The following is a 25,000-nucleotide window of genomic DNA, read 5'->3' on the forward strand; positions in this document are numbered from 1 at the left end:
ATACCCAGCCACTTTGCTGAAGTTGTTTATCAGCTTTAGTAGTTCTCTGGTGGAACTTTTGGGGATCACTTAAATATACTATCATATCATCTGCAAATAGTGATATTTTGACTTCTTTTTTTCCGATCTGTATCCCCTTGACCTCCTTTTGTTGTCTGATTGCTCTGGCTAGCACTTCAAGAACTATATTGAATAAGTAGGGAGAGAGTGGGCAGCCTTGTCTAGTCCCTGATTTTAGTGGATTGCTTCAAGTTTCTCTCCATTTAGTTTAATGTTAGCAACTGGTTTGCTGTATATGGCTTTTACTATGTTTAGGTATGGGCCTTGAATTCCTATTCTTTCCAGGACTTTTATCATGAAGGGGTGTTGAATTTTGTCAAATGCTTTCTCAGCATCTAATGAAATGATCATGTGGTTTTGTTCTTTCAGTTTGTTTATATAATGGATCACGTTGATGGTTTTCCGTATATTAAACCATCCCTGCATGCCTGGGATGAAGCCTACTTGATCATGGTGGATGATTGTTTTGATGTGCTCTTGGATTCAGTTTGCCAGAATTTTATTGAGTATTTTTGCCTCGATATTCATAAGGGAAATTGGTCTGAAGTTCTCTTTCTTTGTTGGGTCTTTTGTGTGTTTAGGTATAAGAGTAATTGTGGCTTCATAGAAGGAATTCGTAGTGCTCCATCTGTTTCAATTTTGTGGAATAGTTTGATAATATTGGTATGAGGTCTTCTATGAAGGTCTGATAGAATTCTGCACTAAACCCGTGCCTGGACCTGGGCTCTTTTTGGTTGGGAGACCTTTAATGACTGCTTCTATTTCCTTAGGAGTTATGGGGTTGTTTAACTGGTTTATCTGTTGCTGATTTAACTTCGGTACCTGGTATCTGTCTAGGAAATTGTCCATTTCCTGTAGATTTTCAAGTTTTGTTGAATATAGGCTTTTATAATAAGATCTGATGATTTTTTGAATTTCCTCTGGATCTGTAGTTATGTCTCCCTTTTCATTTCTGATTTTGTTAATTTGGACACACTCTGTGTCCTCTCATTATTTTGGCTAAGGGTTTATCTATCTTGTTGATTTTCTCAAAGAACCAACGTTTGGTTCTGTTGATTCTTTATCTGGTCCTTTTTGTTTCTACTTGGTTAATTTCAGCTCTGAGTTTGATTATTTTCTGCCTTCTACTCCTCCTGGGTGTATTTGCTTCTTTTTGTTCTAGAGCTTTTAGGTGTGCTGTCAATCTGCTGACATATGCTCTTTCCTGTTTCTTTCTGCAGGCACTCAGTGCTATGAGTTTTCCTCTTAGCACAGCTTTCATTGTGTCCCATAAGTTTGGGTAAGTTGTACCTTCATTTTCATTAAATTCTAAAAAGTTTTTAATTTCTTTCTTTATTTCTTCCTTGACCAGGTTATCATTGAGTAGAGCATTGTTCAATTTCCAAGTATATATGGGCATTTTTCCTTGATTGTTATTGAAGACCAGTTTTAGGCCGTGGTGGTCCGATAGCACGCATGGGATTATTTCTATCTTTCTGTACCTGTTGAGGCCCGTTTTTTGACCAATTATATGCTCAATTTTGGAGAAAGTACCATGAGGAGCTGAGAAGAAGGTATATCCTTTTGCTTTAGGATAGAACGTTCTATAAATATCCGTTAAGTCCATTTGGCTCATGACTTCTCTTAGTCTGTCTACGTCTCTGTTTAATTTCTGTTTCCATGATCTGTCCATTGATGAGAGTGGGGTGTTGAAATCTCCTACTATTATTGTTTGAGGTGCAATGTGTGTTTTGAGCTTTAGTAAGGTTTCTTTTACGTATGTAGGTGCCCTTGTATTTGGGGCATAGATATTTAGGATTGAGAGTTCTTCTATTAGGATGATACCCCTCACCCCCTTCCACACACACCTCAACACCCTGGCATTTCCCTACACTGAGGAATGAGCCTTCACATGGCCAAGGGCTTCTCCTGCTATTGATGCCAGACAATGCCATCTTCTGCTACATATGCTGTGGAAGCCATGTGTACTCTTTGGTTGGTGGTTTAATCACTGGAACCTATGGGGCATCTGTTTGGTTGATGTTGTTGTTCTTCTTATGGGATTACAAACACCTTCAGCTCCTTCAGTCCTTTCTCTAACTCCTCCTCAGGGGTCCCCATGCCCAGTCTGTTAGCTGCAAGCATCTTAATCTATCAGTAAGAATCTAGCAGTGCCTCTCAGATCAAGCTCTAGTTAGCAAGCACTTCTTTCCATCAGCAACAGTGACTGGGTTTGGTGGCTGCATTTGGGATGGATCTCCAGGTGGGGTAGTCTCTGGATGACTTTTTCTTCAGTCTCTACTTCACTCTTTGTCCCTATCTTTCTGCCAATAAGTATTCTGTTGCCTTTTCTAAGAAGGACTGATATATCCACATATTTGGCTTCCTCCTTGTGTTCTTTTGTAACTAAGTTACCACAGTCAGCATGATATTTTCTAGTTCCATCCAGTTGCCAAAGAATTACATGATGTCATTGTTTTTAATAGCTGAGTATACTATGAAGCTGTTTTTTTCCAGCTTCTGGCTATTTAAAAAAGGCTTTTGTGAACATAGTAGACCATGTGTTCCTGTTTTATGTTGGTGCATCTTTTGGGTGTATGCCCAGGAGTGGTGTAACTGCGTCCTCAGGTAGCACTATGTCCAATTTTCTGAGGAACCTCCGAACTGATTTCCAAAGTGGTTGTCCCAGCTTGCAATGTCACTTGAGCTTTTGATCTTAACCATTCTGACTACACCATTGTGTGAGGTAGAATCTCAGGGTTATTTTGATTTGCATTTCCCTGATGAGTAAGGATGCTGAATATTTGTTTAGGTGCTTCTTGGTCATTCGATGTTACTCAGTGGAGAATTCTCTGTTTAGCTCTGTACCCCATTTTTTAAACAGGATTATTTGGTTCTCTGGGGTCTAACTTCTTGAGTTCTCTGAATATATTTGATAATATTTCTCTATTGGATGTAAGATCAGTAAAGATCTTTTCCTGATCTGTTGGCTGCCAGTTTGTCCTATTGACAGTGTCCTTTGCCTTACAGAAGCTTTACAGTTTTATGAGGTCCCATTTGTCAATTCTTGATCTTAGAGCATAAGCCATTGGTGTTCTGTTCAGGAAAATTTCCCCTGTGCCTATGTGTTGGCTCTTCCCCACTTCTTCTATTAGTTTCAGAGATACGAATGGATCGATTTGCATTCTTCTATATGCTGACCTCCAGTTGAACCAGCAACATTTGTTGAAAATCCTGTTTTTTTTTCCCCACTAATTGGATGGTTTTAGACCAGCTCTTTCTGAGCAGGACTTGGGTACTGAGAGTTGTAGGACAGCCCCAGCTTCAGGGCACAGATGGAGACAGGAAGGATCCTGTCCCAGGCTCTTCTGCAGTTCCTGTTCCCTGTGCCCTTCTGACAGGTCCCTCTTCGGAAACATATTGGAGCAATAGTGGGGTCTCATCTGTGGATTTAGCAGTGAGAGCATTCCTGGGAGACCAGCTCTCTTTGGGCAGGGTCTTGGCATGGAGGACCTTGGGGCATCCCCAGCTTTGGGCACAGATGAAGACTGGAAGTTGTAGCTATTTTTAAAACCCACTTGTTATCTTTCCTTTCTAAGCAGAAGTATAAATCATTGAATTTCTTTAAAAAAAAAAACTTTAATAAGAGCCAGTGTTAAAGAGGTATACAGCAAATATATCTTCTGGAAATGGCATTACTCTTGCACTGATAAACTTAGGGCAGCTATGGTTACATGCATCACACTTAGACAATAGATATTTCAGTAATATGGGTTAGAGAGGGGCTGTGAGTGCTTACCCTACCCACAAGAACTATTGACAATTAACAGCTGTTGAAGAGAGAAGTGTGGGTTGGCGGGCAGTGAAAGGTACCCTGATTCCTGGTCAAGATAGGTCTAATTTCCCGGGACCCTAAATGGGACAGCAGGCGCATTCCTAGCCTGCCAGATCAGGGTTTCACTAGCTGCTGCCCCCCCAACAAAAACCTGTAGAGAGATTTGAGATAGACCAGTCATGTAGAGCAATGCCCCCAAGCCCCTCCTCCACAGGTGAGGATGTGACCACAGGTTACATAGACTCAAGACAGATCAGTCATAGAAATAAGACCATATCTCTGAATATGTAGATGAGTTCTTCCCTAGCTTTCAGGCAAAACCAATAGGAAGTACCTGCTGTCAGACACTAACCCATCCACAAAGCTGTATTTAAGGGCAGTGTTCAGAATTAAAGGTGTGCACGAATTATTCCATTGTCTGAGAGCTTCTTTCATAAGAGTTGTAATACCAGTCTTTGGGAAGAAATCTGCTCTCCTGAAATCACCACTAGAAGCTCCCCTGGACCCTTTGCTGGCTAGTCAGTCCCCTGCTGGCTCAGCCCTGCCTGAGCAACCCAAATAGTAGTGGCAGAAAGGAGAAAGACTGGCAGCTGGAGGTGGCAAAAACTGTTCCCTTTCCCTGAACGACTTCTCTTCCCCTTGCCCAAACCCACGCACCTAGCTGGGCCTAGATCGCTGTGAAGAGCGCCATGATACCAGAGCCTTTCAAAGAAGTATCATTTTCTTTGGGAGGTTAGCCATTGATAAGTTGTCCTTGCTCTAGTAAATAATGTCCTATCTATGTTTAGGAAAAAAAAATCAATTGAAATCTCTGAGTCACACACAGAACACATTGAATGAGGAGGTGTCTTGTTGAGAAGTATGTGGGTAGGGCATAAGGGACATGAATACAGACTGACAAGACTAACAATACTAAAATTCTCTACATAAAACTGAAATGAAATAAAGCCTTTAAGTAGTATTAGTTACTATATATTTGGATAAATATGTAGATAGTCACAAGTGGTTATGCCAGATTAAAATTCTTCGAAACAGTTGCCTTGTGTTTCAAATTAGAAAAGTCACCAGTGGGGTGACAAGTAGGCTCTTGTACAATCTTGTGGTTCTCTGAGTTTTAACTATAATTAGAATTTAAACCCTTCTCTGGCTAGAGCAGTTTTTTCCATGTATTCTTCCATGTTTTGTCCTTCTTTTGTTTACTATGAAATGAATGTCATGCATGAGCCTGTGTTAAAGACTCAAATATATCCAGCACTGTCTACAAGTGTTTAATATTTTGTCCTTAAATAGCATCTCTCTACATCTTGACTTTCAAGCTATACATGGATACTTTTGACTTACAACTCCTCTGAGAAAGAGAGAGAAGGGGTTGGGGATTTAGCTCAGTGGTAGAGCACTTGCCTAGGAAGTGCAAGGCCCTGGGTTCGGTCCCTAGCTCCGAAAAAAAGAACCAAAAAAAAAAAAGGTATGCTATTCACCTGAACTTATTACACTCTCGGTACTATTTAGTAAACTTTTCTTCTTTCTCCAACTACAAAACATAAATTTATCTCATGATAACCAAAATCTTCCATGTCAATAACCAATTTTTTCAAGCAATGAGTATTATAAAAGATTCTTGTTATACCCAGACTTTCTAATATACCTTAAGGAAATGTGAAAGATGCAATAAAGAGAGAGTGTCAAATAATACCGTGATTTCATTATGAAGCATGGACACACTTAATCCATACGACTTAAGTTACCTCTCACTTCCAAGGTTTCACAGCAGCCTCTGATCTTTTAAAAATTACTCACTGATTTTCTGTGTTCATCTGTGTTATGGATTGCATATTATATATAGAAATCTTACTGACCAGAGTGATGGTATAGATACAATTTCTGGAAGATCTTTGTGAAAACCACAAATCATGAGAGCTTTATCCCCAGTGATCAGTGCCCAGGGTGTTGAGAGTTTCTTTGCCTTCCATCCATGGGAAGACATAGAGAGAAAGTACTATCTGGCAAGAGCCCACAGAAGGAAGATAGTTTGTGACAAAGACTGAATCTTGTTTTTTAAATCTCTAGGACTATGGGGAACAAATGTATGCATTGGGAAACCTTTCTTAAAACTTTCTTGAGTATCTATGCTGCAAAGTCTAAACATACTCCCACATGAAAGGAATATAACTAATACAGATACCATCTGCATATAATAATTCCCTAAATTCAGCTCTATCTTCAGCATTTGTGGCATAAAAGACCAAATAAAAACATTTTATCTTATATGACTTTTTTTGAAGTTAATCATCTTTAAAGTTTATATTTTATCGTCATTTTCATTTTAAAGAAATCTGCATGGCACTTGTTGGTCCAGAAAATATTTTTGTTTTATTGTCATTTTGATTCTTTCCGTTAGAAAACTAATAACACATTTCATAAATGTGAAACTACTTAACATATTAGCATGCGGAAAATGTACTGTTTTAAATAATGTACCTATCAAATTCAGAATAGTCTGATGCACTTTCAAGGGTGTGAAATATTAGCATCATAAATAAATAAAATATTCATTGTTATATTTCATTAGACTTCAGAAAATGAAAAGAAAAGGAAATTTCCATAAAGTGAGGCACTATATCTTAAGATTAGTTTTTAACTGAAATCTCTAATTTTCCATCTTGGTTACTTTCAACAAAATAATTTTATAAGGCCATATTAAAATATGGCCCCAATAAGAACATTAAAAACTCTAGTGATTGTAAAAGGATGTATGAATGGGGCATGCGTATGTATGTGTGCCTGTGTATGTGAGTGTGGGTACATGTGTATGTGTGGTAGGTGTGCATATTTTTATGTGTATATGTTTGTATGTGAGTGTGTGTGTATATGTGTATGTGTGCATTTATGTGTGTGTGTGTTTGAGTGTGTTTGTATCTGTGTGCATTTGTGTTTCTGAGTATAAGTGTGTGTGTGGGGGGAGTTTATGCACATGTGTATGTACATTTGTAAAAATTGTGTGTGTTTGCATGTATATGTATATATGTGTGTGTATTTGGAGTATGATCTGTCTAACCTGAGTGGTTCTCTCAGGGAAAGTAGGATCAAAATTTTGTCATAGTGGAAGCTTACTGTGGAGCTTACTTGGAGCTTGGCAATAGGACAAAATTAGAGACTGAATTCTTTGCTTCTCTAGTGACAGGAGAATGTGCCTTCTATTTCAAACAGGAACAGCATCAGTGAGTTCCAGTAGATTTCTCACAGGCACACACAAAATGAACAAGTGCAGAGCCTTTATGGACTCTCTACTCTTTGCTTTATTGACAGCTATTTTTTTGTATCATTGTAACCCATCTATTTTGAACTTAGAAATAATAATACTCTAAAGGAGATGTGATATTCTGTATAATATAGTTGGGCTCAGAATTAATGAATAGAACTAAAGAAAAGGAGGCAGAGAATGATTTTAAATAGTTAGGCGTATTTTAAATCTTCAACAATGGATTCTAATAAACATATTTTATTTATAAACCAAATAAGCACAATACCTATCTAGAAATCAATGCATAAGTTTCAATTTCAAGTTTCATTCTTCACTGAAGAATTTTTATCTCAACAGGATTTCTCTAAGGAATGTTCATGGCTTTCATGTGCTAAAAATCATTTAACATTTAGGAGCACAGATGAATATTTTAACCACTAGATGTATGCCTAATTCTTCAGATATACTTAGATAGGTTATTAACATAATGGCATAGAGATAAGGAATTATTTCTCTCATGTATGGATTCTTTATCTGTGTGCCTTCTTATTGTTGGCAAAGATAGCTAGTAGTGTAAGATTTCATATTTCTGGTATCTTAATATTTGATCCTGATTTCTAAATACAAATGCAATGTGATATAAACAGAAATACAGATGTGACAATTTTCTTAGATTTCTCTTCATAATCAACTTGATTAGCTGGGAGTCCTTGATGTCTCCACTTTAGAAGTCAATACTCTCTGTCCATTAGTGTTCTCTGAGGAACAATTTTAAAATAACCATTCCAGGGGTTCATGCAGGAGGTTTCAAGATTTATCTAGGATGAGTATAATGCCTTTTTAATAATAGCGGAGAGAACATCTAGTACACAGACAGGACTGAAGCCATAGTTTGATCCATTCCTCAAAACAGTTGAGATTTTAATGTGGCTGAATGACTCCAAATGTGTAGAATCACTTACAAAAATAAAGGTGTTTCTTAAAGCTGGAATAGTACACTTTGTAAATTTGTATTTAATATCAACATAAAATGGAATAAACTTTTGAGCAGAAGCAGTGGAGAGTGTATAACAAAAAGAAAATGGACATACTAAGAAGAGAAAAAACTATATTAAGTAATCTGCATATAAAAATATGTGGTATTCAGTGCATTTATAACTATATCATATGCTGTTATGCTATATGTTCAAATGTCTCATGAGGAAGCCCCAAATTTAGTGTTGGTGTCAACTAAAGAATCAGATTTTTCTTTCACCAAGTACTAAATCGTATCATACTGTGCTTCCAAGCTTTTAGACAACTAGATGAAGTTACTTCCTCCATTCCTTTTTATGGAATTAATGCATAGATTGAAATTAAAATACATATCCATTTGGACTTCACAGTAGTGCTATTGTCGTAAAACCTATGGTAGTAACCAACCAATGTGATTTGGCTTAAGGCCCTCTTACTGAGGAGAAGCCCCTGCCTGACACTGATGGGATAATGACAAACCTGAGACTAGATAACCTAGGAACCTAGGGCTAAATAAAATACTACTGCTAAAAACAAACAAACAAACAACCACAACAGAATAAAACCAACCAACCCACCAAACAAACAAATGGAAAATGACTCCTAAGGACATTTTTGCTATCCTCATAGATCAGGGCCTTGCTCAGCTCTCATTAGAGAATCTTCTTCCTGCAGCAGATGGGAACAGTACAGAGATCCAAAGCCAGATATTCTACAAAGACTGTCTTTGAAATACTGAGTCCTAAACTGTATGTCTCTATCAAATCCTTCTCCAACCTTAGGATTCTCAGCAGAAGAGAAAGTAGAGAGTTTGAGAGTCAGAGAGGATGGGGGTCACAAAAAGCCTGGGGGTTGGGTAGCTCAGTGGTAGAGTGCTTGCCTAGCAAGCGCAAGGCCCTAGGTTCGGTCCCCAGCTCCGGGGGAAAAAAAAAAAAGCCAAGGCCCTCTAAGTCAACAGGGTTAAGGCCCACATGAATTCACAAGGACAAAAGCAGCATGCACAGGAGCTGCACCAGCCTGCAGCAAAAAGGGTCCTAGAGATGAAAGGAATAGAAACATGCCCCCTCCCTGACCTGAAGCTATCTCCAGTGGATAATCATTTGCAAACACAAATTTAATTTTTCATGGAGGAATAAACTACTTTTAAGGGTAAGCTGCATGTCTGACAGTAGATGTCCAACAGAAAACTAACTCAAAGACATTTTTGGAGGTTAAAGTCCTATAATGTCATTTTTAAAAAATTACAATAGTATTCGTTTTAATTTTTAGTATGTATGTATGTGAGTATGTATGCATATGTATGTATGTGTGTGTATGTATGTGTACAAATGTGTGTATTTATGTATGTGTGCGTGTGTATGTGTATGTATTTCTTATTCAGTTTAGTTTTAATTTGTTTTCCTGGGATTCCGAGGTATAAAAGAGTCAATCTCTGTATGCATATTTGTTTCGTGTGTCATTTCTTGGGCTCTTTTTCTTTTTCTTCTTTTTATTTTTCTCTTCTTTCTCCTCCTCCTCCTTCTTCTTATTCCTCTTCTTTTCTGCTGTTGTTTTCTCCCATTCACGTGTATTAATTTTTTAAATCCTATTGGAGTTTACATTATTAATTTTCCATAGTATACTGCTTATTTATTAGTAAGATACAGAACAAAGATTGAAATGTTGCCCAAAGGGAAGGTGTAAAAGATCTGCAAAGAAGAAAAGGGTGTGAAATGGTACTCTGGATATATTTTGTGAGAGAAAAAGCTGTTTTCAACAAAAAAATATAGAAATAAATATGGTTTCACAGGGTGATTCTGTAGACACGCATATCTAGTTAAGAATAACATGAATTTTTCCCTTGTGACAGTCATGTCCAGTAGAACAGTGTACCCAGTGTAGCTGTTTTCAATGGCTGTGTGTAAGGTGGGCATGCATCAGATATGACAGCATTATGGGTATTCTAAACCATCCCTGAGTACTTCTCATGCTGCTCCGTTGAGATTCATCAATGTATGAGTCTACTGCCTTGTAATACTTTTAAGAATAAAACATGAAGTTTAAGGAAGATTATGTAGTGTTCTGTTAGGTTCTCACTTATATATGAAAAATAATGTCCAGGTTCCTAGTCCACATGAGCAAATGCCCAGGTCAGTATTACTTGAATATTTTACATCATAAAGACATATAAATGTTGTCTTTGGTTTTCTATCCAAGCACACATTTTGTTCTTTCAAAATTACATCTCCAGGGGAGATAAATCAACCACTCTACTTGTATTCTTTCTGACAAAACACCAATTTAGAATATTAGAATAAAAATGTGAGCTGCATATAGATAGCCTTTGATTTTTAAATGATCTGTTTTTGCCCATCATCTTTGGAAATAGCTTGCTCTTCAATTTGTACTGAAAGCTATACCTTTAATGAAAATTATAAATCAATTTATTTTCCATATTTTTAATTGAGGTCAGACTGCATCGTAGACTTAGCTAAATGAGATTTCCTCTGTGCAGAATCAATGTGTATTAGAAATACAGGAACCGTTTTGCTGATAAAGGTTTTAATCTAAGAATAAAAAAAGCAAAATTTAGCTGTAGTTACTGGAGAGGAGATCAAGCAATTCAGTGTTAGCAGGCTTTCTCTGCTTCCTATCTGGTTCCCTGAGGGTTTGCTTTGTGATGAATTCAAGTGAGCAGGAAGCTTTTGCCCAGAACCACAATCAGCATTGGCAGCTTTCTCAAAAGCACTAACAGCTTCCTTTCTTGTCTGCCATTTGAGTCACCCTGGCCAAATATAGTTTTCTTAGGTTTATCTTTAACATTAAAAAATGTGACCTTATTTAAACACAATTGATTGTAGAAACCCTATTTTCTTTTGAAAACAGTCTTTTAACAATTGGAATAAACTCTGCTAGTTAAAAAAAAAAACTGTGGCAGGACAGTTGAGCTTAAATAAGGCAGATATAATTTGTAAAGTATCAGGTATTTAATGAGAGAAGAATGAATTTTGAAAATAAAACCAACATTTTTTTCTAGGACTAATTCTGAAACATGTCCAACTCACCTTTTTTACAAAATATCTATCTCAGCCAAGATTTTATTAGTGAAGTCAATTTAGAATTCTGCTTGTGAAATCTAATCACCCAAAACAACTGAAATGAACAGATTTTTGTAGTAACCTTGGTTGTTTATAAAATATATAAGACATTTAAATACAGAAGTAGAAATCATGGTAAGAAAAAAAAAGTGAATAGAAAAATTGCTTGCTCAGGAAAAGTGTTTAGCATACATGGCAACTATAAATTTTACATTATCATTTTTGAAATGTGTGTTTGTGTGCGCATATGTGTGTGTGTGTGTGTGTGTGTGTGTGTGTGTGTCTGTGTGTGTTTGCATTTGTCCACTGAGTTCATTATAGGGTGTCAGATCTCCTGGATCCAGAGTCACAGGAAGTTTGACTCTCTACAGGTTGGCGCCACAGATTGCTGCTGGAAAGAAAACTCAGACTGTAAGAGCAACAAGCTCTTTTAACTGCTGCAGAGCTCTGAGCCATCTTCATGACCCTTTGGAACATTTTCCAAGATTTTCAAGATTGGAAATAATGCTCAAAGTGCTGCGAGAAAACTCTCAATATTGATGTATAGTATCTACTTGCAAAGGCAACCTCACTCTTCACAGTAATGCTTCTCCCTAAAGAACTAAAAGGCAGAGAAGCACAGGTAGGGTAAGGACCACAGAGGGGCAGGACATTTTGCTTCACTGGCCACTCATTATTATTGCTTAGACGATATGATAGAATATTATTCATATCAAAGTAATCTTCTACTGATTATTTTAATGAGTATAATTTATGTCATCATCTGCATTTTTGTAATTAGCAAAACACAGAAATAATTTGGATGGCAATGATAAATGATCAAACTGGAAGGCTAGAGAGGACTAAAAAGCTGAACTCATCCCTATTGCTTCAAAAGGAACTGAGATTGAAGGCACGATGGCCTATGTGGAGAATGGCTGTCAGATCTGCCAAACAACCACTGGGCTAGAAAATATAAAGTGAGCCTATATGATTTTAAATGAAAGACACCTACATGGAAAAAATACCATGACGTGTTTTTTCAAGCCTGAAAACCAGCTATAATGGTATAACAGGAAGCTTATTGACTCAATGGGTAAAACACTTGCCATACATTAGAGGAGCCAACTTTAGATCATCAGAGCCCATGCAAAGTTTTACATCATAGCATGAGTTTTTAATCTCAGTGCTGCTTTATCAAAAGTGCCCCTTAATCAAAATGAAAGGTAAACCCTGAAAAATTCCTGTCCTTTCCTGGGCCAGCAGGCCTTTTCTCGATAGCAACAAATAATAGAGCCCATAAAAATATGCAGAAAAGTAAAGACTGACATCTGTTGGCCCTTGATCTTCAAACATGCACTCTTTCTTTATCTCCATCCTTTACACAACACACACACACACACACACATGCATGCACACGTCCATACACACACTCTCATACACACACATTAGTCATACACATAAACATTAAAAATCAAAGAAATTAAATAACTAATATTTTATATTTCTATGTTCCTGATGCTTTATGGAAGACAGAGTTAGGACTGAAATTATAAAACTGTTTATAGTGTGCACTGTTTGCTGTTGAGTGAGTAAAATATCGCTATTATGGTCAGTTTTTATTGTCAGCTTCTCTCAACCTAGAGTCACCTGGAAAGAAGAAACTTCCTTTGAAGAATTCCAAGATTAGACTGGCTTGTCACCCTGTCTGTGAAAGATCAACCTGACTGATAATTGCTGTCTCTAGGTAGACGGGCTTGCGCTGTACAAGAATGCTAACTTGGCACGGGCCAGTGGACAAGGCAGTAAGCAGGATCCCTTAAAGATTTCTGCTTGAGTTCCTTCTCTGGGCTTTTCTTAATGATGATCTTTGACCTAGAAGAATAAGCTGAAATGAACCCTTTCTTCCTTAAGTTTACTTCAGTCAGTATTTTTAATCACAACAGAAAAGAAAACAAAATATTGAAGTAAGAAATATGGATTGTCTTGGACAATACATGCATATACTAAGGCTGTGTGAAGAATGGATTTTAAACAGGTTATAACTGTTCCATGGCCTGGTGAGATGGCTCAGTGTATAAAGATGCTTGCCTCTAAGCCTGACAAGTTGAATTTCATCTCTGGATCCTCATGCTAGAAGAAAAGACCTAACTCCAGAAAGATATCTTCTTAATCCACATATGTACCAAATATATGTTTGTATGTGCACACCAACACACACTATATGTACAATAAGTAAATGAAAATAAAATTAAAATATTCCTCATTATGTTGTAATTTTGTGCTTTAATCATATTCCTCACTGCTAATATGCTTCCTCATTTCCTTTGTGTTTAGCTATAAATGGTGATTATTTTCTAGAACTTCAATGAATATGTACATTTATGTACAATGAATATGTAATACTTTCTCTGTGGATGCATTTTTTCCTCATATTCTAAAAGTGTTATTATAATATAGCTCATGAGAGGGAAAAATATTTCCTTCTTGAACCATTGCTAGATTCTCTGGTAAGATTTGATTTACATGGCATTCTTTCTCTGACAGTGATGGTTGAATTGCTAAAGACAACACCTGATATCCTTGTAATCCTTACAGCTTTGTGGGATCGACAATGGTTTAAGACAGTAGCTGAAAAGGTAGAAAAGACGAGTTCCACACATTTACCAGCATTGCTAAGTAATTCAGACGAATGCTTGACATTTTATAGTGTCATTAGATTGAGAATAATAAATTCTAGTTAACGTAAAAGGGGAGAGATAGGTAGCACAAGAATATCTGGCAGATCATAGAATTTCTCTGTAGGTTAGAAAAAGACAGATTTGGGAATTTCTGAAGGAAAGAAAGGTATGGTTAAGCTTTCGATACCATCAGCAGCTACCAGTTTATCAAAATCTGCAATAACCCAAACTCCTGAAGGGAAACAAGCTTTGTCTCCACTCCGTGCTTGGATTGCATTTCACTCTTACCATCTGGACCCCTGCTTCACTCTCTCAAGGTGTCACTCTTTTTCATTTACTTGCCCAGTAGCTTGGCAGCTATTCTATCTAACCCAGGATAAAACACTATGCTGATAATAAGCAGTATAATATTTTCTGCTTTAGACAAGATAACAAATGTCTAAGCAGTAGAAAAGTGACCATTTAAAATAGTATACAGGAGTGCTCATATTACTAAACTAGCTTATACATAGTACTTATATCTGAAACTTTGTTTTCCATTCTGACTTCAATTTTAATTTTTCAGATGGAGTCTCATTTTTAAATGTCAACCAGGATAGGCTCAGACCCATCTTGTAGTCAAGGCTTGCTTAAAATACTTGATCTTGCCTTTGCCTCCTAAATGATGGGTAGGTTAGGTATGTGATACCATAAAGGCCAACCTATTGTGATAGATGAATGGACTCTTTGTTCTACTTCAAACCTTCCAGAAGCATTGAATCACACACAGTCTTGTTTAATACAGGATTTTGACTCAGAAATTATTCTACATCCATTTGGCATTTCCGCTATGTTCTCTGAATTGTGTAAATTCTTATTGTTGTATAAATACATAGAAATATTTAAAATAAAATAATCTTTGATTTCACTTATAACTAAATTATTGACATTATTAGTTCTCCATTATTTTGTTCTTTCTGGTTATAAAACCACTAGATAAATACCTATATGAACCACCTGCTTCATGATCTGTACCCCTGACTTTTAGTCAAATACAAAGGATTTTTATTTCTAATACTTTTATAGACATGTCCTTAGCATATTTCCACATAGCTGACTGCTATGTTCTATAGTCCAGTTAGTGATAGGTTCTTTTTTCACATGGTTTCTGCACAGCATTTGGCAGGCATCACAAGCACTGCATCATTTTTTCCATTTGGTTTTCTTCACTCCTCAACCTTTATCCTTGACCAATATTTATATTTATGTTCTGCATTCTTCTTTCTAGTCTGTGATTTTTTGTTTATTCTTGAAACTGTAATTTAATTGTAGTGTAATTTAATTACAAAATAATTACATTTCCTCACTCCAAATTCTCCTGTATACCCTCCCAATTCTCCTTCAAACAAATGCCCTCTCTTTTCATCAATTGTTTTTGTATACATATATGCATTTACATTTATATATACATCCCCAAATATAACCTGCTGAGTTCATATAATGTTACTTGTTTGTATGTTTTCAGTGCTTAATTTTGCAGTGCTGTGGTGTTGTCATTGGCTATGCTGGTTTTTTTTCCTATTTGCTCTCATTCTTGAGATATCATATCCAGTCTCATAGCTTTCAAGACCTTAAGAGACTTGAGGGTTTTCATGTACCATTATCTCTGCATATAGATTTTTATTCTCACAATTTCTTATTAAGGAAATAGTACTCCATTAATGTATGGTTGACTCCTATTGATGCTTTAGGTTTTTCTAGAAATCTTCCTCTTGTAAACCAAACTCAAATATTTAAGAAAAATAATATTATAATTACCTTAATAGAATAGTCAAAATATTACCTTTTCTAAGGGAATAGGGAGGAAAAGATTAAAACAGAGACTGAAGGAACACCCATTCAGAGCCTGCCCCACATGTGGCCCATACATATAAAGCCACCCAATTAGACAAGATGGATGAAGCAAAGAAGTGAAGGCCGACAGGAACCAGATGTAGATCTCTCCTGAGAGACACAGCCAGAATACAGCAAATACAGAGGTGAATGCCAGCAGCAAAACACTGAACTGAGAACGGGACCCCCGTTGAAGGAATCAGAGAAAGGACTGGAAGAGCTTGAAGGGGCTCGACACCCCATATGAACAACAATGCCAACCAACCAGAGCTTTCAGGGACTAAGCCACTACCCAAAGACTATACATGGACTGACCCTGGGCTCCAACCTCATAGGTAGCAATGAATATCCTAGTAAGAGCACCAGTGGAAGGGGAAGACCTTGGTCCTGCTAAGACTGAACCCCCTGTGAATGTGATTGTTGGGGGGAGGGCGGTAATAGGGGGAGGATGGGGAGGGGAACACCCATATAGAAGGGGAGAGGGAGGAGTTAGGGGAATGTTGGCCCGGAAACCGGGAAAGAGAATAACAATCAAAATGTAAATAAGAAATACTCAAGTTAATAAAGAAAAAATAAGAAAAATGAAAATTTGGAGAACTATAGAGATGGAAGTTCTTAATGGTATCAGTCACACATTGAAGCAACATAATGTTGGTGGCTATAAATACATAGCAGTTTAGCCGATGGATATATAACTAAAGGCACTTTGAACACATAGTCTAGCCATTCATTTTAGCATACATCTATTTTTCTCAGGACTCAGCAGATAGAAGAGGGGAGCTAGCAAGTTCAGGGCTGACCTACATCTAGATATGTGGACTAGATAATACCTTGTCTCGAATAAAAGCAAAACATAGAACCTGAGAAAATTCTAAGTGTTTGGGTAATTTAATAGCAATAGAATCAGGCTGGAGACATGGTATTTGCTGTCATCGCATAGCAGTTGGGTTCCATTCCCAAAAGTCAGGTCCATTGGCTTATACAATAGATACCTTTTTTTGTCCTCCACAGGCACTGCACTCATGTAGCATATAGACAAACGAGCAGGAACACACATGCATACATTGAAAAACTGACTTAAAAAAGAAAATCATAGTTTGAACACACAAAACCCACTTAAAGCTGAGTTTGGTAGTGCACTCTGCAGCTTCTGCAGTATTCTCTGCTGGATTGTAGACACAGTTAGGAGGACTCCGTAAGCTTACGGACATCCACCTGCCTCTGCTCCCGGTGCTGAGATTAAAGACCAGATATTGTGGCACATGTATTTAAGACAAACATGTGAGGGGTAGGGCATGAGGGGTGTGGCAAAGGCAGATGGAATCTATGAATGTGAGCCTGCTTGGTCTGCACTGAACTCCAGGAAAGTCCTAATGAAATCCTGTCTTCAAAACAAAACAAAGAAAAATATCGTGTTTGATACAATTGCAGTGTAATGTTTAACCTGTGAGCTATAAGAAAAAGTTACATGCAAATCTGGTAAAATGTATGGGCATGAATACTCTTGCAAATAGTCTAAGCGTCAAATACAAGTACAGAATTGGGAGTACTTATTGAAGTTCACAATTCATTTGAATATATCTTAACATAGTAAGATTTCTATTCAAAATGGATTTTTCTATTTATATGAAAGGAGATATATAGTTTTAGAGCCTTCATTTTTAATTTTTCTTAATAAGTAAATAATCCTTGATAAGTTATTAATATAACAAATTGACTCTACTTATCACTTCCTCATTTAATATTTTAAATTGTCTCCAACCCATAATACTCTTTTACCAAAACTTGAATCAAACACATGAGGCTTGTGTATGTATGTGTGCATATGTTTACCTGTATGTGTGTGTGTACATGCAATGTGCAAATGCGCATGAAATAAAAGGACAGTAATCATCAAAATATATTTTTAATTCTGATGAAATTAAAATGGGGAACTTGCTATAATGTCCACTCCTATTCAGAACCCTTGGCTTCTTTCTTTACTTAGTTCCTGCCTATTCAGGCTTTTTTGCCTGATACAATTGGTTTTCCAATTCTTGATCACAACATGCCCATTTTGTTTTAATGGCAGGCTTTCTTAGTGACATTTATTACTGAGCTTTTTGACTCAGACAAAACGAACAAGGATGGGTAATATACCTTAGCTGATTAAAGCAGGTTGACAGGAGATCTAATTATGTTTGCAAAGTCTTTGTTAGAACTAATGCCAAATCATAAGCCATTCATGTTTAATTAAATTTTACTCAGCAAGTTTAGAGAAAGATTTGTTAAGATTCTTAAGGGCAGTAGGCCAAATCATCTGTTGCTATCTACTATATCATTACTGTGAATAATATTTGTGAATTTTGGATGCAACCAAGACAAGTGATTGTGAGAGAAAGCTTTTACATAAAAGTACATTTTTATTCCTACAGCTGTGATGTCTCCAGCAAAGAATCAACATTTTCAATTAATTCATTTACTAATGCAAATTTAAATAACCATGCTTTCTCTTAGGTGGTTCCCCTGCTAAAATTTATGTTTTCATAAATCAAATAGTATCCATGCTACTGATACTACAGTTATCAGTTGAATTACATTTCTGAAAATACCATATATTCTAGAAATTATAATAATAGTATTTATGAGATACAATGTAAGTATGAAATATTTTCACTGATATCAATCAGAGTGTAACTAAATTAATCAAATTTAATGATTATGTAAACTGAAGAAAACACAATCTGAGCAAGTTGCTATATTTCAAATTCATGTCATTTACCAATTTTTTTCATCCAAGATTCATCCACAGTTACTATGTTTAGTAGAAAGAAGAAAAAATATTGAAATGAAACATCAAGTAGTCAAAGTATTTTATTTATTTTTAATGAATAGAGAGGTAGAATGTTAATGATTGAATGATAGGTAAATACTAAAAGATAACATTAGTTGGATGTATGTTCCATCATTAAATAAAGAATTTTTCAAGAATCTTGCCTACTCCACATTTTCTAAAGGAATATTTGGGTTCCAATATCAGAAAAAAAAATCCATCTTGCTAATCTGTTGCTTTTGGTAGATATCCTTTGCCATTTTACTATGACAAAATGATGTACCCATGAATAATGCAAGGTTGAATTAAATGATGTCTCCCTGCATTCATAGCTTGGAGTTTTCATTCTCTTTTGTTTCTGTCAGTGCATGTACAATATCCAGCAATCATTGATGACTTAGGAAAAGTTTAATGATAGGTGAAGTAGGTCATAAGTATTATTAATCCAAATCAGACTCTCTTCTACTTCTGAATTTCATATGACATCAGACTTACCTAACATATCTAAGGAAATAAAAATAGAGTCTAATGAGAATCCGATTTTAGAAGCGGGATTGAGAAATTTTTCCTTACACAGGGCATCCCAGCATCTCCTGGTTTAAAATTCTTTCTATTTATAAAAATGTTTGGACTCTCCCTTCATTTCATTATTCACAATATGAAAAATGTGGCTTGACAGTGAATGAATCTGGTAATTTATTCCTCATGTTTCTCATCAGAAGCACCTAAACGTATCCATTTCTTAATTTCTATTTCTTGTTAATCCATAGTGACAGAGTACTCTTCACATAATTACTTTTGAATATTTTTAATAACATCAGCAATTTCCATCTTGAGAAATTGATTTGTTAGGTTTGGTGTTATATTGTCTATGAAATATGTGCTCCAAAGTTATGTTCTGAAAAGCCATCATTAGCAATGAGAGCAGACAACCACTTTGGTGTCATTCCATAGTGATGCTTATCTTTATTTCCTGACTATTTCTCATTATATTATTTTAAACCAATGAGGAAAAATGATGTAAAATTACTGACTAGAGGAAATTGGGTTCATAACTGATAGCACATTGTCCAAAATGCGGATGTTTCACTCCTTCTTTATAAGGGGAACAAGAATACCGTTGGGTGGGAATAGGGAGGCAAAGTTTAGAACAGAGGCTGAAGGAATGCCCATTCAGAGCCTGCCCCACATGTGGCCCATACATATACAGCCACCAAACTAGATAAGGTGGATGAAGCAAAGAAGTGCAGGCTGACAGGAACCAGATGTAGATCTCTCCTGAGAGACACAGCCAGCATATGGCAATACATAGGCCAATGTTAGCAGTAAACCACTGACCTGAGAACGGGACCCACGTTGAAGGAATTGGAGAATGGACTGAAAGAGCTTGAAAGGGCTTGAGACCCCATATGAACAACAATGCCAACCAACCAGAGATTTCAGGGACTAAGACACTACCCAAAGATTATACATGGACTGACCCTGGGATCCAACTGCATCAGTAGCAATGAATAGCCTAGTAAGAGCACCAGTGGAAGGGAAAGCCCTTTGTCCTGCAAGACTGTACCCCCAGTGAACGTGATTGTTGGGGGGAGGATGGTAATGTGGGGAAGATGGGGAGGGGAACATCCATATAGAATGGGAGGGGGAGGGGTAAGGGGAATGTTGGCCTGGAGTCTGGGAAAGGGGATAACAATTGTAATGTAAATAAGAAATACCCTATTTAATAAAGATGGAGATAAAAAAGATATCTTATGCTTAATCTCAATCTGATGAGTAATCTTATGTCATTATCTGTATATAGTTAGTAGTGACTGGAATAAAGCTGTCCATTATCATAATTGCCTTTTCAGAATTGTGAGGGAATTAATAATTTATTAGAAATTTATAAGAGTGAATTATCTCAGAAACTCCTCTCTCCCTTCATTGAAAGAGGATCAGGGAACTATGAACAGAGGAACTCAATTTCATATACTATGTCTAGAGTGTCACTTGTCATTAACATGCTCAAACAGTCTAAATCAATGAGCCATGAAGTGTCTGAGCAGTTTGGGAGAAATTTACTATAAAATTTTAATTAATTTCCTAATTTAAAAATAATACTTGTATGAGATAATGTGCTACATTTCAGAGTGCTATTTCATAGCTGGTGGACATGTTTCTTTGCAACTGTGGGAAGCCCTTCTTTCTCATTGAATTATGTGAACGATTGGCTTCCAAGAAAACTAATATTTTCATATCACTGAACATAATATTTAAAGAGGAAACTTTAAGTTTTACATAAACAAGATAAAAACAACTAATTTACTTTTGGCTGTAAATCAACTCATAACACATCAAGCAACTCTGGCATAGATTTTGGAAATGCTCTCCAGCCCTTTCCCGAGGAGTGATTGACATTTGATGCCTGATGAAAGAGGCAGAATCGTGTTTTATTGAGGATGTTTCTATTAGTAGCTTTCTCATATTAAACTGGGTGGACCCTCACCCACTGTTGTAGAACACTTTTGCCTGATATTGAAACATTCCATCCTTCAGGAAAGCTCTTTATGTGGAAGATAAACAACTGAAAATAGCTTCAGTAAGTACCGAAACTGACAGGGTCCACTAGGTCCCTCCTCCCAAAGTAAGGAAATAAAAGCTAACAATCCTTCTCAGTCAAGGCATCTTCAAAGAAGACATTGTTATCATTCCAGATGCATGGAGAAGCACAAATCTGCCATGTTTTCTTAAAGTTTAGACCAGAGTCACTTGAAAAGAACAAATTCTATGCAGTGTGCTCCAGAGTCCTGGCTCTGTGAGTAAATATTTGTTATAAATATAAAATATTTATTGAAAGTGATCAAAAACAGATAGCAAAAAAATTCATTGATTCAAAGATTATTTTGATAAAATCTATAACTACATTATTAATTTCATGGCAAAGCTGGTTAAATACATGCTATCTTTAACTCACTGGACATTGGACATTAAATATAATTTGTCATTCATATTCTTGTACCTAAACAACTCATATCTCTTGCTGAGGAAGACATCAGCAATTAATGTTGATCTTTAGAGCATAATGAGGGAGCATGAAGATGACATATCCCTTCACCTATGCAATGAATATCTGTTGCTATTGGCATCACTAATTAATATTCTTCCACAGAGAATAATATTTATGTGAAAATTAGTTCTCATGTGATGTTTACCATAAAGTTAAATTATTGAAATGAAATCATATTGTGGAAAGTTGACCTTGTATGTTAAGATTTGTTTTATATATGCTTGTAAGTCAGCATTATCTTTCTACTTTGTCCTTTTGAAATTCTAAGTTGAAAGTCTACTAATCATGAACAATATATTTAGTATTAGATAGTATTTAATTTGAATTTATTACTGTGTTAATAAATTTAATTAAGCAAATTTTGATGCAATAAAATAAATATAACTGATTTTAATGGATATTTCTGCAGTTTTGTGTCAGTAACTATGTGTGGGATATTATGTTACCAGGTTATTCTCAAACACAAGATGAATGATATTTACTATTTAATTGTTGCATCATGAAGAATCAGAAACTCAGAATTTTAAAGTAACTTTTAGAAGAGAATTAAAATACTGTAAAGTTATACCATCTCTGTAATTTACTATATACTTTGTAGTCCTTTAACTCAAAATAGAAATTCGACAAAAGAATACATATTTCAAATTTTATCCTTAACCACAGAGCATTCACTGACCATGTGGAAAATAACATTAGAAAAGCTACAGCAGGTGATATACTGGATTGTTTCTTCCCTCATATTTTCCTAATCTGTTTCATCGCTTCCAAGTCCATCAGATTATAAACCTCAGTTTAACTCTGGGAATTCAGTACCCTATCTGTTCTTGGCCTTCTTATGTTTATATTTGCTCTCTTAGAGTTTGGCAGGTGACTACTTTTTCTTTCTTTCTGGCTTTGCTCAGTTCTCCCTTAGAAACTAGCTAAAGTTCTGTTGAATTGGCAAACTTTCCCGTAGGGACTGTCTACTTTTTGACTTGTTATATTTGGAGATTCATTTTACTGTTATTATTGTAGTCTTATAAAGAGAAAGGTCTTCGAAGGCACAATTTAGGAAAGGCCAGCTTTTTGCATGGAATCTCCCTGTGTTAGCAGACATGCTTAACTTGAACTTTAACATCCTTACACCTGATTTATTATATTTTCATAAATAAAACAATCTTTTTATTGTTTGTTCACAGTCTTAGTCATTCCATACTCTAACTTTACAATGACTTTGTTTCTCATGTTGTTGCTGAATGTTGTATCTCTGGCTTCCCTGCCAAGTTACAGATGCTGATAATCTGGTTATGAAGAAGTTGTATTTTATCGGTGAGAGTATAAGATTTAAATTCTTTTTCCTTTTCTTTTAATTTATTTGTTATTTTATTTATTTACATTTCAAATGTTTTTCCCTTTCTTGGTTTCCCCTCTGTAAGCCCCCTATACCACCTTTTTCCCCTGCTTCTATGAGGGAGCTTCCCCCTACCCACTCCAGCTTAACCAGCCTGGTATTCCCCTAAGCTTCACAGGAGCAAGGGCCTCCCCTCCCATTAGTGCCAGATAAGGCCATCCTCTGCTATATACGCAGCTGGAACCATGGGTCCCTCCATGTCTACTCTTTGATTGGTGGTTTCATCCTCATGAGACAGCTGTATCAAGTTCCTGTCAGCAAGCACTTTTTGCCATCAGCAGTAATGTCTGGGTTTGGTGTCTGCATATGGGATGGATCCTCAGGTAGGACAGTCTCTGGCTGACCCACAGTGCCTGTGTTCTTAATCTTGCATCTCAAAATCTTGCAATCCCACCAACAATGACTGCCGCACCTGGGGATCCATTCCATAAGCAGCCACCAAACCCAGTCACTATTGTTGATGCCAATAAGTGCTTGATGACAAGAGCCTGATAGGGATGTCTGCTGAGAACCTTACTGATACAGATGAGGATGTTTGCAGCTAATCATTGGACAAAGTATAGATACCAGAAAGGAGGAGTTAAAGAAAAGAGTGAAGGAGTTGAAGATGTTTGCAACTCCATAGGAAGAAAAACATCAACCAACAAGACCCCTAGAGCTCCCACCAAAACCACCAACCAAAGAGTACACATGAAAAGACCCATGGTTCCAGTCGCACATTTAGCAGAGGATATCAATGGGAAGAGATGCCCTTGGTCCTGGGAAGGCTCACTGTCCCAGTGTGGAGAAATTCCAAGCGTGGAGTGGGAGTTGCTGGGTTGTTGGGAGAGCATCTTCATAGAAGTGAGGGAAGGGGGGAGGGATGGGAAAGGGGAGAAAGGGGATATCATTTGAAATGTAAATACATAAAATATCCCCCTAAAATGTGTGATGGCTTGTGTGCCCAGAAGCATCACAGATCTGTGTTCCAGATCTTGGACTACATATATCCTCTGGCCATTGTTATGAAAGCTACTGGAGGTTTATCTGCAGCTAATCCTTGAAAAGAGAAAAGTTCATTTAATGTGATAATAGTGGACACTATGTACAGTTGTCATTTAATGGTGTCCCATGGGTGGTCATGTACCTTCCAACATTCTTGGCCAGGTTTCTTCTATCTATTCATCCCAGTTGATCCCACTGCTCATTCCACTAATCAAGGATTGTGTATTCACCTATCTACTTTTTTTTCCTTTTTTGCTTCTTTTTTATTGGTTATTTTGTTTGTTTAAATTTTAAATCCCTTCCCAGTTTCCTCTCTGAAGTCCCTTATTCTAACCCATGCCTCCACATGGGTGCTATCTCAACCACCCATTCAATCTGACCCCACCACCCTATCATTCCCCTATGCTGGTGCATCAAGCCTTCTATCATAGTAGTATAATCATGCATTCAAACAATGTATGATGTTTTTACAAATTACTATACAAGTATAATAAATATTCCAGTACATCATAGCGATTAGATGTTGATTATAAAGATGTTTATTATACTTGCTTGATTAGTATACATTATAAGAATAGATCAAATTAACATAATGTACACATGCAAAATTGAACAAACTAAAAAACATATGCACAAAGAAATGATTAAAACATGCAATTAAATTACTGGCAACAATGAGGGTATTTCAACATTGCTGAATTATGTAATTAAAAATGGTTCAGATGACATAACATATGGTGGCACACACCATTGGGACGCAGAGCGATGTGGCACTTGGAAGGCAGAGGCATATGCTGCTTGCAAGGCAGAGGCATGTGGATCTCTATGAATTTGAGACTAGCCTAATCTACACAGAGAGTTCCAAGATAGTCGACTATGTAGAGAGACTGTCTCAGAAAGAAAGAAAGAAAAAAAGAAAGAAAGAAAGAAAGAAAGAAAGAAAGAAAGGAAGGAAGGAAGGAAGAAAGAGAGAGGGGAAGGGAGGGAGAGAGGAAGGAAGGAGGAAGGAAGGAAGGAAGAAGGAAAG

Source organism: Rattus rattus, chromosome 8 (genome assembly GCF_011064425.1).
Source record: "Rattus rattus isolate New Zealand chromosome 8, Rrattus_CSIRO_v1, whole genome shotgun sequence".
Lineage (NCBI taxonomy): Eukaryota > Metazoa > Chordata > Mammalia > Rodentia > Muridae > Rattus > Rattus rattus.